The sequence below is a fragment of the Rhinolophus ferrumequinum genome, chromosome 20 (genome assembly GCF_004115265.2).
Source record: "Rhinolophus ferrumequinum isolate MPI-CBG mRhiFer1 chromosome 20, mRhiFer1_v1.p, whole genome shotgun sequence".
In the NCBI taxonomy this organism is placed as follows: domain Eukaryota; kingdom Metazoa; phylum Chordata; class Mammalia; order Chiroptera; family Rhinolophidae; genus Rhinolophus; species Rhinolophus ferrumequinum.
The window spans coordinates 10,056,980-10,074,487 of record NC_046303.1 but is presented as its reverse complement, the minus strand read 5'-3'; the positions used below and the strand labels follow the sequence as shown (position 1 = coordinate 10,074,487).

General features: G+C 37.7%; 1 protein-coding gene across 3 annotated transcripts in view; it reads left to right on the top strand.

The window, feature by feature from the left end:
* BBS9 (Bardet-Biedl syndrome 9) overlaps positions 1-17,508 on the top strand; it is a 364,058-nt gene that overhangs the window by 207,518 nt on the left and 139,032 nt on the right. The window lies entirely within an intron of this gene.

Sequence of the window (17,508 nt, the reverse complement as noted above, 5' to 3'; positions counted from 1 at the left end):
GTTGTTGCTGTTTGTTTTTTGAATAAAAGGATCTTAAGGTAGACTTCCATAGTTACCAGGTCAAAGAATAGGAACATTTTTAAGGCTTTTATCTAAATGACTAGATTATTGCTAATTGTTTGAGTGGCTAGTGCCACCAGCAGCGTAGAAAGTGCTAGGGTGATTCTTTAATTATTCCCTGGCAGTATCATCACCTGTAAGTACGTGGACATCTCTGTTTGCAGCACACCTTACAGGGAATCGCCAAAAAAAATGTGTCTACATGGTCCTGTCTTAGAAGACTACCCAGCCCATTGGAGAGAGCAAAGATTTGCATATGAAAACAAACACAGAATGAATACAAACAAACACAAATACTAGCATGAATAACTAAATACAGGGGCCAGCCATCACCCCCCTTAACTTATGGTGAGTTAGAAACCAGACCAAACAAAAACCCAGCTTCCCGGAGTGGATTGTCGAGGCAGTCTGTGAATACATCTGCAGTCTTATATTATGTGGGGATTTAGATCAATTAGTAGCAATTTCTCTTTCTGCTTCAGGCCTATAAATATCTCTGTTTGCTAGGAGAGACAGGAGGGAAAGTGGGGAATGAGCAAAAGAGGGGCAAGTTATTGGTTGATTTTTGATTGGATTATATAGTGAAAGGAGTTCAAATTATACCCATATAGCAAATTTTTACAAAATTCTCTTTCAAAACAATCATAATAAATGCTTTCATTTTATGTATCTTTTTTTTTAAAAAAAATTAAGAGTTACATTAAATACTACTTTGGTAGAAAATTTGTTAACTTCAGACAAATACAAAACACAAAAATGAAATGAAAAACATTCATAATTCCCCATGAGAATTCCTCTTTCTCTTTCTCTGTATGTATGTGTGTATTACTTTAAAAATTGGGATCATTATATAAAAGATTTGTTTGTAGTCTTATGTTTTCTTCTAATTTCATGTCAGGAACATTTTCCATGTCGTTATAAATATCTTATTTCATGCTACATAATGTGACTATGTCAAAATCAATTCAACCAGTTTTCTAGTGTCGGATAGTTTGGTTGCTTTGATGTACTTACTTCTATACATAATGCTGCAGTGAACATCTTTGGAGGTAAAAGTAGGTACATTCACGACCATTTCCTCAGGATATATTTCCAGATGTGGGATTGCCGAGCCAAGGTTCATGTGTATTTGGAAATGGTCCTGACACACAGTTCCTTTCAGAAAGGCTGTATCAGTTTCCTCTCCCTCCAGCAGCACCCGAGAAAGTCCGCTTTTGGTATCTCTGTCAACATTTGGAATTACCATTGGAAAAAACTCTTTGCCGGTTTTATAGATGAAAATGGTGTCTTACAATGTTAGTGTGAGTTCGTAGTGTGGTTAGGTCTTGGTCCTGACCTTTGTCAGCGTTTGGGACGAGTTAGTTCTTCTCTCAGCTTTAATGCTGGGTGTGCAGGTTAAAGTACAGAACTCCCACCCAATTCCCAGTTTCTAAGTAGTTTTATCGAGTTTGTCTCTGGGCCTCAGAGTGGCATCCGCTCTCACACATGCTTTCTGAACTCAAGGATTATGGGGAAAAAGTAGCTTCTCAGCCTGTATTACTAATAGGTTTCTTCCTGCCGTTGGCTCTTACCCACAGCACTTTATAATGGAACATTTTACAAAACGTATTTTTACTTCAGATTGTGACTCTAAGTCTGTTTCCTTCTTGGATCTGCCTTAGGCTTTGTCTCCTTTTCTTTTACCCCGAGAAGTGCACCACCACAAGTCACTGGTTTTCCAAAACGGCTTCAGTGGAACCCTCGGGTCTCAGCGGAGCCTCTCGGGCCTTCAGGATAAATGATGGAGGTCAGCTTTCAACCAGAGTACCTCAGTTGTATTTATTTATTTATTTTTTGGTTATTGGGCTTCACTTAGGATTTCAGTGTTTGAAAAGTTTGAAAAGATCGCCCTACTTACAGTTTTTCCAAGTTAGAAGGGGCCTTGGAGTCTGCCTGTTCAGCCTCTTGCTTGTTGGATCGCTGATTTCTGGCTTTCTTAGTCTTGCTGAAACACTCTCAAGGAAGCAGCGTGCTCCCTCCCACTTCTCTCGCTCTTTTGCCTGTAGGAACAACATAGGAATAAATCATCTTCATCTTCCCGATCAGACATTAGAATTGGCTAACACACTGTTTTTATTAAATACTTATTCGCTGCCAAAATTAAAAACCAGGAGACTACATTTAAAACGTTTGACTTCTGGTTTCTCTTGAAACAATCACCAGTTCTCGCCACACTGGCCCTGCACCCCCCCCCCCCCCCGCCATGTTATCTACCTGGCTGTCCCTTCACGTGGGTCCTGCCTCCACCACTGGTGTTGTCTCCTGGCACTGAGCCCGAGGGTCAGTTACCTTTTATCATCGAGTTTGGGCTGCTTTTTTTCTTTTGTATTATAAAGTTAAAAAGAAAGGGAACTTGTTCTTTTACCCACATTTGTAACAATTAGAAAGATGAATGATAGGCTGAGAAGTTATGTACGTTTTAGGGTTCCGAACACTATACTGACCAGTATTGATTCCAGCGAGCCTGTTAAAAGCTATGGCCTGGACATTATAGTCATTCATTCATTCAACAAATGTTATTTGAGTGCCTACTATGTGCCACGTCACTGAGCTAGTCATCAAGGCCCCAAAAGCTCACAAGACAGTCACGGTCTCCACCATTCCAGAGTTTAAATTCTAGTGGGTTTTCCATGTTATTCCAAATCCATAGCTTATAAGCACCTGACGGTTGTTAATCAGCATTCCAAGTTACATGGAGGCGGTAGTCAATTGACTCCTTTTTGTGAGCAAAAAATGACAGGGAAGCCCAACTGTCCCCTTTTCCTTTCGTGTGAATAGAAGAAAATAGGGGCATTTGCTTCCCTGATGCTCCGGGGTTTCCTTCTAGGAAAATCTGTCATGTATGTGTCCTTGCTCAATATTAATTAGGGACACTGGGTGGGAGGGATACAACGTGAGTTAGAAATGGGTGCTCTCCTCAAGTAGTTTCCAGTCTAGCTGGGGAGACAGATGCACCCCAACAGCTGCAATAGACACAACATTTTAATAGTTTAAGTAGTGGTTAGGTCTTGGGTCTAGTCCACAAAACTGTTTTAAACTTTTATTGTAAATAGTATACTAACCCCTCATAAATCTGTTATTTTCCGCTAGTTTTTCATTTCAAATGTATACTGGTTCAGTTCCATTTTGGCACATAATGGACTAAAAGAGTCTTTTGAGGACTGGTTTGTGAAATAAACACAATTTATAGTATTGTCTCACTGGGGAAATTCCTTCTACACTTTTAAATACCCTACTAATAAACACACTTTTGGAATGTTGTAATTAATTTAAGTTGGATACTTCCCATTTTTAGAATTTCATATTTCTAGATTCAAGGCATTACAACCAACCATCTAGTCCAACAGAAGGTAACCATCTAGTCCAACCTTCTCTTGGGCATAGAAAGAAACTCTTTTAATGCAGTCTGAGATTGCACTGGCATTTCATTTTCATCTCCTACGCCAATTCTGAACAATTGGTGGTGACTGTCTAAAATGCTGAATTGACAAGGATTTTGAAGTTGTATTCAGGCTCGAAGGCAAAGGTTTGCACAATCACTTAGTAGAGTCTATCAAGAGCATGGGAATTAAGACTATTTAGGATATGCTTGACTATATGAAAGGAGATTTTCTGGCTAATCAGAGTGAGTTTTCACTGTCAACCTTTAGAAACAGACAGATGTGTTAGCACCATTTACTCTAACGGCTATTCTTTCATTTAGCCAAGTTCTTTAGGAACGTCACCAAAGCGTTAAAGCACAGAAAAGAGAGCACATGCTGAAATGAAGATAGACAGACATAGTGTTTCTACTGACCTGTGCTGTTCCCTTTTTGAGTTTGGGCACTTTCCTCTTTTCCGAGGGTGAAGCCCGGTTGGCTGGGACTGTCTCTGGCAGTGCGTCGCCACCAGGTCCTAGTTGCTGTGAGGACAGGTACAGATCTGTCTTGTCCACTCTGCCAAGCACATTGCCTGGCATAGGGTAGGTACCTCCAAGTTTATGGAGTGAATGAATGAATATGGCCCCTGACATCTTCGGAGGAAATTTTGGATCAGCTCTTACTGTCCTTGAAAGTTACGAGATATTCGTTCCTCTGGCTACTTTGGCAAGTGTTTCCTTACAGATGTGATCAGCATGAGGACAATGGATGTATTTTCACCCCCGATGATGAGGAGTAAGAGCTGAACACATCACTGACCCTCTCCCTTGGGTGACAGAGTGTGTGGCCAGTGTGGCACGGTGACTTCTTGTAGTGTAACTCTGAAGCTTGGATGTGTGTTCCATTCCTCATTTACCAAGCTTTGGAGCTAGGTCATGGGGGTCTTTTCACAGTGGAAACCATTTTCGCTCAATTAATTGGATGAAAACAAAGGCTGGCCCCATGCCCTGTGGTTATTGCTTTACAAGCAAGAGGCACAGATTGAATTGCAGGCTCCCTGCGTCCTGGACAGCAATGCTATGGTGGCTCTACCCCATGGAGAGAGCTGGGTTTAAAAGCATCTTGTAGTCACCTTTCTGGTTGACTTAATAGGGCAGGAGGTAACCCTGCAGGAGAAGCTTTTCGCAGCCTGGGAGAGTGTTGAGAAGAAATTCTGGGAACATGCTAACAAAACTCCTTAAAAGTTTTTTTTTTTTTTTACATCTTTTCCTCTCTTTAAAAAACAAAAACAAAAACTAAGAAACAAAAAAACAAAATAAAAAGTTGACAACAAAAACAAAACATGGGAATCAGGTGGCAGAATCCAGAGTCTTTCATGTCACAAAGTGTCCATTTACTGCAGCAGTCAGTAATACCCCTTTAGCTTAAAGTAGTTAACAAGCATACTTTGCAGCGTTACTTTTATTCTGTGCTCCCCCTAGCACTTAGCAAAATCCCATTATGCAATTGGGTATTATTAAATGTTAAAAAGTTAATTTGTTCTGCATTCCATTAAAATTGCACTTTTTTTCATGTGCATTGGTCCTTGCATCTTGTTTAAAACCTATAATTTAAGCTTACACTGTAGTAAAGTCCTAAGTAACCTTTTGCCCCTTGCTACCTTAATTATTGTTCATCACACATATTATTTCAGGAAGATTGCAGCAATGGGTTAACTATTAGTTAATGAAAATATCTGTCATCTAAAATGCAAAACATGGATGTGGAGTTTCAATTAAAATTGTACATCAATAATGACTAAAATTTATCGAGGAAAATATACATTAAAAGTATTGCTTGCTTGCTTTTTGAAATAGCCACGCTTTGGTTAAGACCAAACAATTGATTAAACGATAGAAATGAGGAGCTTGTTTCTATTTAAAATATTAAAACATTTGCTTTTTAAATATAATAATTTTCCAATTAAATTCATTGTCACCTTGTATAAATATGCTTAGAGATTATAAAACAGTAATAAAATGTTGTAAAACCGGATACTAATGGTGGTGTGATAAAAACACCTTTCATTATTTGATTCTAAATATGTTAGATTTTTCTTTGTTTTTTTCACACTTGTAAGTAAGTAATAAATAATATTTGGGGATCAAAATTTTTTGAGACCATGCTAAATATTTTAATAGCACTCGATGTTTTATTTGGCTGGCTTTTATTTGATAACTGATGTATACCATTAAACACGACCAGGTTCTGAGGGGACATTACTGACAATTGCAAACTATACTAAGCAGTACAGGATTACATTGGATCTTGTAGTCTAGAGAATTTGTGTCTTATATCACATCAAAAAAATGGGGGGGGCAGAAAGATGTGAGCAGGTAGGTCCTGAGAATAATGGATTTTTGGAGTTGAAGGGACTCTTAGATATTTAGTTCAGTTTCCTCAATTCACAGAAGAATAAAAAGAAGCCCCAAAGATTCAGTGACCTCCCAAAGTCCTCCAACTGTAAGTAGCTGAGATGGGACAAGAACTGGCATCTCTGTGGCAGTTTGGTGGACTTGAAAGAGATCTGGGGGTCAGGAGATCCGCATTTCAATTCTAACTCACTGTTAACCACGGGTAGGTTACTGAGGCTCTCTGAGCCTCAGTTTCCTCTTTTGTAGACTGGGGATAATTTTCCACTTTAGGGGCATTGCGTGATTTCACGAGATAATGGACCTGAAGGGCTGGTTCAGGGCCTGACCCTTCTAGGTGCTTTGTCGGTGTGGACTCCTTTCCCTTTGCAAGGCTGGTGTTTTCTCTACAATACACGGTTGTCTTAAGCAGGTCATTTATGCAAAAGCAGACCCTGGTCTTTTGGCCATGAGGTCTGGGTTTGCTGCCGGCCGAGCACCAGGCACACGAACTCACTAGTGTGCAATTCGGCTTTGGATGATGATGTTGAAAGGTTTGGGCAGGGATCGATACCGAGGCCATTCCACACTTTTGTTCTGTGGCTGGTGGACTCTTATTTGATAGTGCAGCAGACAGATCCATGCGGGAGATGGAGCTGAGGAAGCTGCTGCTTTTTTTTTTTTTTTTTTTTTGCCAAAGAAATGTTCCATGGAAACTTTCCCTGTGAACCCTCTTCAAGAGATTTATGCAGATTATAAAGTCAAGGATGGGGTCATTCCAGACTTTTCTTTCCAGGCAAAGAGGCCAAAACATAATTTTAGCAGGTATTAGTAAAAATTGAGAAGTATTTTGTGTATGCTGGGATTCTTGCCAACATCTGTGTTTGCAACTCCCAAGACAGGGCTAAGGTGAAAGTTTTTCCTCACTGCCCTCGGAAGATTGTTGAAACACGCGGCCACGATTCTTTTCCATTGCATCTGTGTTACCGAGGGCTCTCTAGACACTATTTTCTGGATTCCTGGGCCAACACAAATTGATTTACTTTTCACCGAAAGAGCTGCATGCTAATGTTGACACCAGGTGTGTTTTGGGGAAAAGGGTAAAAGAGTAAAACAAAAACTGAGGGACTGGTAGTTAGACAAAGCAGGTGTAAGTCTTTTGACTATTTCCCAACAAACTGAAAAACTGCTTTAATTTGGTAAGGCTTTTAGTTTTTTTTTTTTTTTTTTTTTTTTTTTTTTTTTTTTTTTTTAATGTAACAAATCATTCTGCAAAATGTGAGTCCAGTTAGGTACATCTGGGGAATTTACAAGATGGAAGATACATCTCTGAATTTGTTTAGAAGAGATGAGAAAAAGATCTGTCCCAGAGGAGGTACAAAATAAACATTTAAAAATATGACCTCTAAACTACCGTAAGCAACCATTGCATGTAGAGCTATTCATACGTGAGACTGGTGATCCTTGGCGTTTGTTTGTCAAGTATATATCCCTTTTATCAGACAAAGAATATTATCCATAGAAATGTGTGACCCTCCATGAGAACATTGTAACCAGATGTAGCAAAGACCTAAGCATTCTTTAGTGATCATTTTGTGCAGAACACCAGAGAATGTTCCAGCAGAGTGCAGCAAAAGCCAGTTATTGCAAAATGTGCTCTTGTCTTTTCCTTAGTCAGTCTGGAACGTGGAGACATAGAGGAATTTTAGATTCAAAAAATGATGAAAACAAAAAAATGGAGATCCTAGAACAGTGCTCCTGAGTCCTAGCAGTTGGCCTCAACAAGAAAAGCTTTCTTTAATTTATTCAGCAGTACTGACTTTGCTTGAAGAAGAAACATGGTGGTAGCCCATGATGACACTTAAAAGTTAGCATGGTGTACTTTTCACTTTTTAAATACAGTTTTCAAAAAAGCCACAATTGCTACATCTCAGAATTCGTTGTTGAAAAGTATAGATAAGTAGAGAGAAGGAAATAAACATAAAAATTACGCTAATCCCCACCACCCAGAAATAAATCATGTTTTAAATTCAGTATTTATCCTTCCAGATTTGTGAACGTGTTGTATTGTGTATAACGATAAATAAAAAATAGAAATAGTTTGAAATGGGGTCATAAGGCACATACTGTTTGGAAAGTTGATTTTTCCATGTAAAAATAAATCTTTAACATGTTCCATGTCAATATATCTAGTTATAGCTCCTATAGCTTTTAATAAATACAGTTACTCAAGCTGCTAGTTTCAATAACATTTGTATGGTATGTTTCTGCCTTTCCCAAAAAATGGGGCGTACTCCTTCCTGGTAGCAGGTAAGTAATTCATTTCACTTGTGAATAAATATTATTCTGATGGAGACCGCTGTATATTTGATGTGTACCACAAGGAGTAAGTATTTACTGTGGGAGATTAGCTGAATTTTCTGTCTGTTGGTGATTGACTCTGAGAAGCTTCTCTTTCTAACTTCTAGCCCACTTTTAGAGAGAGTGATATGTTTTTACTGGAATGTGATTGCTAGTGACAATACCTTAAATTTGGTGATTTTTTAAAGTATTGGTTCAGCAGGAAAATCGAGGCCCAACTTTTCTTGCTTTCCATCTACCAAAATTCTATTTTGATTGTCCTACTTAAATTTCTACTTTTAAAGAATAATAATACCTTATGTTTACAACATGGTAATTTAAAGAAAGAAGCATAAAAGGTTATACTTGGCTTTCCACAAAGAGAAAACAGCCTACTACCAGAGAAAAGAGCTATTAAGTTTTAAAAAAATGAGATGAATGAATACTAACTATTCAGTTTGTATATGAACACACCTATTTGAATTTTGTCTGGCACATGTATGTTCCTGATGGAATCCCAACTGGGAGAGAACTTGGGGTGACCCAAATCAAGGACCTTCCCGTCAGAAGCGAGTGCCACTTGCCCAACAGGCTAGGGCGGTTGTCTTGATGGGTGCCCGGAATCAGGCCTTGTTGATTCAGGAGCAAGGAGATCAGCAAAAGGGGAAACTGGCTGGGTTACAGAGGTTATGGAAGCTACCTGCCGAGGGGCTGAGGATGTAGCAGGCTTGACTGTAGGATGGCTGGCTGCAAAAGCACCGGTGTGGACCAGATTCCATAGCCGAGGACATCTGCCTGGGCCACTGGAACAGGGCAGCGCTGGGCCTGTGGGAACACAAGGTTTCGGGGGAGAAAGGCCATCAGGACCCCCGTGGGCACGCCCTGCTCTGATAGTTAGCAGCTGCCAAGAGTAACGGATCTTTTATACGGTGTGTACAGAATATACAAACATAGAAAACAAAACAAAAAAAGGCATGAAAATATCTTACATTGTTTTAGCAACACAGTTCAAAGTCAGTAAACTTCAAAAATTGTAGCTGCCCCGGGAAATAAATTAAAGGACTGGAGGTAGTCACTTTACAAGAATGAGTAATCAGGACATTTAGAAACCAACTTTAGTTTCTGTTCTTACTTCAAAGATGAAACTTGAAGTCTTCTTTCAAGATTTACGTAACCCTCCCTAGAAAAAAACTATCTTGTAATTGGGGTAAGCAGCCACGAGGGGGCAGCCACGACTTGGTTATAAATACATGTCTGAACACTAAGGTATTTTTGCTGGTGAGAAAGTTAAAAGGACCACTTTTACTCGTTTTTTGAACTAAAGCAAGTAAAAATAAAGTCCAGTAAAATTTATAAAAGTTAGAATTTCTTGACTTAGTTTAAAAGACGCATTCTTTAACTTTTCAGCTACTAAGGGGCATTTTTTGCTTCAGCCTCCAGCAGCACAGTCTTTGTCTGACTTGACTTTACCTGATGATGGCTTTTATTTTTCTCATCACCTTGTAGCTAGAAAAATACACACATACACCATGCATATGTATTACTTTTATTTTTAAATCCTATTTATTTTTTGATTCTGTGCTTGAAGAACAGTGGTTTCCATAAGGTGGTGTATGGAGGGAGGAGCAGAAGAAAACTAATCGGCTTATCATTTCAGAAGAATAGAGAGGAGACTGCTCTCTGTTCTTAGAAAAGACAGAACCATCCCTTTTCCAAAGCACGTTTTCTGCTGCCAGCTTGAGGACGCTAGAAATGTACAAGCAATGAACAACCTTGATCCTTGAGCAGTTCAGAAATTCGCCTTGTGTTGAATCTAAAGGGGAGCATTTAAAAATACAGATTCCTGAGCCCCACCCTAGAATCACTGAACTTCAGGGGAGAAGGGATTTTTTTTAAAAAAGGTTCCCTGGTGATTCTGATGCAAAGTCCAGGAAAATGCCTGGCAACGTTCTCCCTCTCGTAACTTCTGAGAACTATACTACGATAGTAAGACAGATCCTCAGGACTAACATTTTTAAAAGTTTGTATTATTGGAAACAGGTATTTAAAAATATCTACAAATAGTGCATGTAATAAGGTTTTAAGCAGAGGTTTTAACACAACTTTGTAGAAAAATTTTAGTATGCAGATCACATTTTAATAGTTTCTTATTTGGGGGTTTCTTCTTCACACTGATGGCTATGTAAGATTTGTTTTTTAAATTTTGGAAATGGAAATGTGCTTTCCTGCTTAGCTGCTGTTCAAGAAAGATCTAGAATCCCAGAGTGACAGAAGTTTTTTTTTATATATAACTTGACTTAGAGACTTGATCACTCTAAGTGTAACAGATGTGCAAATGGATAGCCACCATCATAGTAAAAATAAAAGAAAGCATCATTTATGATTTATTTAGTATAAAATTCATATAAGTGATCATTAATCTAAATTATGAAATAAAGGGGGAAAATCGCCTTCTAGTTACAGATAAGAAACTGAGCAAGAGGGAAAAAGCATTTATCTAAGGACATTCTAGTATATTCTAAATGCATGGAAGAATACTAGATTATTTTGATCTCCATGTCATTTTGTCATCCAGCATTCTGGTATAATTAGAGTTCCCCTCCCTTCCCTACCCCAGGCCTAAACTTAGAGACTGGTTATAGATCCAATTGTTAAGTCTTTCTTCTTAGACCTCTCTTTATCCAGTGGTTCATCATTAACTAAGTCAAAGCACGATGGTAATACAAACAGGCATACTTTTGAGAGTCTAGTCAAGTGATGGATGTCTTGCAGAAATAGATGCCAGCTTGTCCCTCCTCAAAAGACTCAGGACCAAAAAAAAGGTACTTCATGAGAGGAGCTGGAAGAAACATGGACTTAAGAAACCTCTTTTGGGACCTATTCAAGCTCACTTGACATTGCCTTTGCTTTGAAATACCAAGCAGGCCTTGTATTTTATTTTGATATTGAGCTTCAGATAATTAAACCAATGCCTTTGGCCAGTTGCTCATGAGATCCAGCTTGACCTTTCAGTGGCAATGCTGTTAAGGGAGGAAAAAAAAACCTGAAGAAAGCACAAACACAGAAACTTTGAATTAGTTCTTCTAAACAAACGAGTATCTAATTTTTTACGTTAAAAGAAAACAAAAAGGAAGACTGGCTTTGAGTAACATTTATCAAACTTAGACTAAAATAAACCTAGGGGTTTATAAGGTCCAGTTTGTGGAGTAAAATATTGGCATGAAGAGAATGGAAACATTGCATGTAGGAAAATGTACGGTAGTAGAATTAGAGAAGGAAAAATCACTAGTCATGACCCGATGTTACTACAGCCACACCAGCTTACTTATAATAGGAATTCAGTGTGTTACAACAAAGAGGGTTCTGTAAATGCACCATGATAAAAATGGCCAATACTTATAATAGCGGCTATGTTTGGAGCACTTACTGTGTGCCAGCTAGTGCTAAGCACTTTACGTACATTATCTCAATGATTTTTGAGGGTTCTTTTGCACAGAGGGACTTTGCGATTTTTGCTTTCAATAATTTAATACTTTGAAAAAGCATTTTCTTATACAAACACTTCCCTGTGGATTTGGAATTTAAGAAACAAATGGGAAAATATTAGCTAACTTTGTATGAGAGAGAATGATGATATTGGACACACGGTAGACACCCTCCCCAGATTTCCCAAACTGTGATCCAAGGAATATTCTTCTGGGAGATTTTAATAGGTGTTTTGTCAAACACGAGTTTTAAAACACTGCATTCAATATCCTCCTGTTGGAGATTCACTATGCCACAGTGGGTGATTCAAGACTCGGAGAAGTTCTTCTCTAAAGAAACTTTAAAAAACAAGCTGTGTTTATCATTTGCCTAATTTGTCTAATCACAGAACACTGTGTGTCTGGAGGGGTGGGGTGGGGGTGGAGGGGGACATATTCCATGAGTGCCTGGTTGGTGTTGGGAGACGATTCTGCATGGTGTCTCCTGTTTTTGTGCATCTTGTCAGCAGAGGCACTGCCTGCCTTTGTGCTGGACTATCTTTTCAAGGATATTTTTACAGGAAATAGATGAGGATGATAGAGATAGCACTTCCCTCCAGAGCAAAGGATAGGCTGGCTTTATCTAGTATAATAAGGATACCTGCTTCTTACTTACTGACCACTATAAAAGATTCAGGTTCCCTAAGCTCTGGATTCCTCTGTAACCCAGCCCACAGCATGTGTACGTGTAGATGTCGCTTGGCCCTTTCCCCATCACCTGTGGGAATTTGGGCTTGGGGGAGTAGTGCAAATGCTGACATTTGCTGCTCTTGCTGTAAGTAATAATATTCTTTGCCTTCGATCCAGGGGTCTGGAATCTTCTGCAAGCATCCAGGAAACTATGGCAGATTAACTTGTTAGCTTGCAATAGGTGGTTAGGAAAATACTACAATATGGAGTATCCTTGGAGATAAATGGGTCATCTCTTCCAGTTAGATATAGCTACTTCTGGCTGAGTAGACGGGGCAGGGGTTGGGGGGAAAGGCGGGGAATGGGGTGGAGTGGCTGGGGGAAAGCTAGAAGAACGGGGAGAAAAAATAGAGGTTCCACAGCGTATGTCTACAAAGTCAAGCACCTTCCAAACATTCTGGAATATTGAGTCTCCTAGCAATTTTGTTCCTCTGAGCCAATGAATCTCAGTTCCTGTGGCTTTCCTTTTAGGTTTTATTTTTCAGATGCCAATTACATTTTGCTCCTGTTCTTTTCTGTGCTTCATTTTTCCAGCTGTAGAATTTCTATTTATATTATGAAACACAAAGTGGGGGTTGATCATTAGTGCTGCCGCTCTTGTAGATTTAGGGAAAGGAAGGAAATGCACATTTATTGAGCGTGTATTGTATACCTGGCACCCTACTAGGCATGTTACATGAGTTTTCTAATATAATCTTCCATATCACTCAGGATTTTTGGTAATATTATAGTATTTACTTCATATGGAAGGAAAACTTGGGGCTCTGTGAGGTAGTTGTTATATTCACATTATATATAACGTTATAATATTCAAATTATAGAGTGCTTACTAAACACCAGCTACTATACTAAGTATAGGATATTTTTTAATGTAATCTCATAATGACCCTGAAGTAGTTACTGGCATTATCCTATTTTGTGCATGAGGACACTGAGGAGCAGAGAGGAAGTGATCTCTGCCAGGTCACATAATTAGCAGAGCTGTGATTTGAATGTCGGTATGTATGGCTTCAATGTCAGATCTTCTCCACTCTCCCCTACCCCCAACTTGAGGTTTTATGAAGATAATGGTACTATTTGGTCTGAGCTTAGAGGGACTCTGTAGTCACAGTCCAAACTAGACATTTTGGAGAAGAAACAGGCAATATTAATAATTGCACCAGGACAACAGGTATAACCCCAGACTGTCATGGAAAAGCGCGGCGTGCCACCAGGCTCCCGCAGACAAATAAAATACGCACGCAAACACTCGGGTAGACTGCAGTCATATTTGCACTGCTGATTGGCACTACGTTTTGCCAAGGTGGACCCACCCTTATTGACAGTTCCAATGTAGATAAAATGGATCACTACACATCCTGTTTTCACACCTCATCCTTTTCTCACACCTCAGTGTTTTATGGGTTTCCAGAATTTAGTGCAGCCCAAAGTAGAGGGAATATTTCAGACATTTCTAAAAGCAAAACAGGAGAGAGTTACTTTCCTCGCTCTTCCTCCACCCCTCCAACTGAGTAACATGATTGACTTGGCTTTGTAGGGTCCACATTCCTCGTCTAAATGAAACCCAGCTGAGGATGGAAAATTGCAACACTATCTCGTCTCCCCAGTGTCAACTGACAAAGGATAAAATACTTAAACTTTGCTTTCCTTGGTATCATTTTCAGTGGGAGTGAAAGCAAAAAGAGAAAAATACTTAATGCACAGATCTATAATAACTACGGTAGTTTTGTTGTGATTTATACATAGTTGTTTAATTAGCCTCTACAGGGTCTTATAGTGGTTTTCAAGTGATTTTTCACTATTTCACTACTTGTTAGATTTTCTGATATCAGTGTTAGACTAGCTTTATAAATGCATTTTTCCCCCATACTGAAGTATTTTAAAAGCGTATAATCTGTGAAGTGATCCCACCATCAAATAATGTATCTCTTGGAAATTAACAATATACTTTAGCATGTTAAAGACTAGGAGAAATGCTAGAGGCAACTTGTGTGCTTTGTTTAGCTCAGCATTTCTCAAATTTAGACACTACCTTTTCCTTTCTTTTCTTCCCCCCTATTTGTGGAGCATCTATTAGTTTTCCATAGAACGAGAAGCACGCTCTGAAATAGATTGGCATATGTGTAGTTCTCTGTTAAAAAAATGCCTCCCTTATTTGTTGTGATATTTCCTTTTCTTTCCTAATTTTGTGTTTCCCTCACTTTTGCAAACTTTTTTTAGAATGGTTTGTCTTGGGACTAAAAAAATTCAACCAGGACTATTATTTATCAAACGTACTCCAATCCATTATACTCTGACTCTCTTAATCTCCTTTTTCTTGCTTACTGTGGTTTGCTTTGTTTCTTTTTCAGACTTTCTACTCTAATGTTCGCATCATTTGTTCTTGTTCTTTTAGAACACCGAAAGCATGTAAGACTATGAATTTTTCTTTGAGTACAGCTTTGCCCACATGCACGTTAAGTGTAATATGATGCAGTATGGCTTGGAGAAAAAGAAGCCTACGGGCTTAGGAGGCAGCTAGAGCTTTATTAGGATCCTGCCACTTATTTCAGGACCTTGAGTCTCTGCTATTGTAAAGTGGGACTATTAATACTTACCTTTCAGGTTTAAAAGAGATGTAATTAAATTTTGTTTGTAGAGTTCATAGCATAGTATCTGGAAGGTAGCTTGTTGGCTTATTATTTTTATTTTTTTATCTTTTATGATTTTGTTATTTTTTTATGACTTTATAAATACTCTATAATTTCAATTTTGATTTCCCTTTGACACAGTAGTTGTACAGTAGCTGTTTAGGAGAGTGATTTTACTTGCCAAATAGTGAGATTTAAAAACATACAGTTTTCTTAATTTTCAGTTGTTTTATAAGCTGATCAGAACATATGGTCTTTAAAATTTCACATAGCTGCATGTTTAGTAGAAATGACTACTGAATGTAGGTGTATAGTCAATGAATATTCTTACTTTGTACTGCTTTGTAACTGTTGCTCTTTTTGTGTGCTTTCAAGAGGATTAACATTGAAATAGGAGAAAAAAGCAAATCAAGGACTACTTGCTAGCTACTATGTCAACCAGAGTGCCCCTTATGTTATATTTGTTTGTGTAAAGATCATCAAAGAAAAAATATTTTATACTGTCCCCTAAGAAACTCATTCCAGTTTGTCTAACACTTGTATCAGGAATTTTTTTTCTTAAATTATTCTCAAAAATCTTTACTTAGCTGTATAATTCCTTTATAATATGATTTTATAAGTCTTCTGTTTCTTTTATGATAAATCTAAAAGGGTCCATGAAAAACTAGCTAATGTCAAATTCAAGGTATTCGTTTTGACCATTATGCTGAAGTGCTAAACTGTGAAGACAGCTTTGTTTCTTTTCTTTCTTGTTTTACGAGAAAAATTTAGCAGAGAAATGCTCTTGAAAAATCAAATTTGTATATTTTATTATTGAAAATGGAGGATGATTTGAAATAAAAGTTGTGTTATTCTTATTAGGCCTATAGGAGAGTTATTAGGAACATCTCTAACAAAGTTTTTATTGTATACATGCTGTTCCTCTTTTCCAAGGTATTTTTCTTCCTTTGTATTATATGTGGAACATTATGCCCTAAGAGTTTCCCCTGTAGGGGTTTTGAGTTAAGGAGTCATTTACCTGCTAGTATCCTCTCTCCTTACTCTCTCTTAAAGCACTGATATATTCTATAATTCAGACCCTCAGTTGAAAAGGAACTGACATATATGTGAATAAGAGAGGGCTTATGTATTCCTTGAGGCATGTTTCATCAATCACCTAGCCACTTTAGCTAGAGACTAAAAAGTGTGAATCGTTTCCTTCCGTGCTACATGCTAGAAGACCCTTGACTTTGGAATATGGATAATGTGTGCTGCAATAACTCCTTTATGTCTGTTTTATTCCTGTTCTCTGTTTTAACATATGGCATATAATTTTATACTTATTGCAGAGACGGACAATTACAAATTTGCGTTTCCTAGCATCATGGCAAGTCTTTTGTTGATGATTATACATAGTTGCGTGAAAATACATGTATATTAATCAATAATTTACCTTCAATGACAGTCATCTGTATAATAATGTCTGTCTCTGATATGTCATTGGTAGAACAGCAGTTGGCAGTGAGAAAGCAACAGTTGTTATTGATTTTTGCATTTTTTTGGCTGAGTTGCAACAATTCTCCCATACCCTCATCCAGTAGAGATATTAGATGTATTGCTGTACTGTACTTGCACTTGAAATTTCTTTCTCTGTTTTTACTCTGAGAATGTATTTTCCATCAGCTTATAACATTGATTGGTGCAAGTGATGTATTATTCATGCCATTCTGGTTTCATTCCATTAGTGCTATCGGCATTAATATTCAGTCGAAAGAGATACAATTATGTCAAGAGCTCTCGGGATCAGCGTGTCCTGTTTTGCATTTGTTTCACATTCGTAGAAGAGACTTCTTCTGTACAGTAGATCTTTAGATTTTTTTTTTCTGCCAATTGGAATGATATTAGGAGCTAATATGAAGCTGATGTAAATGTTACCTCTTAAATAATATTTTAGTTTACAAATAATCATTGTACCAAATTTGGAAAATTTGGAAATGTATAAGGAGGAAAATCAAATCATCCATAATTTCATCCCCCATTTACACGTGTTGATCCAATGCTTTGCTTTCTAGTCTTTTTAAAAAAATTATTTAAAAAATAAAGTTATGTTCATGTATTTACAGTTTTGAATACTGACATTTTTCTTTAGCATTATATGTAGTACTATTTTGGAAAACATGATTTTAGATGTATTTATAATAATTGTTCATACCGTTTATCATTTTCAAACATTCTTAGTTTTCAAATATTTATGTTTTTCCATGGTTTTATTTTTATCAATAGTAATGTATATATTTGTTCATATATCATTGATCATATCTTTGATTATTTCCTTAGGATAGATTCCTGGAAGTGAAATTATTGGGCCAAAGAGTACAAACATTTAAGAGCTCTTGATACATATTGCCAAACAACTTTCCAAAAACACTGAATCATTATCTCCTGTTTGGTCAAAAAATTACAATTTTCCAGTTTTAACTTATGTTGCTGTAGTCAT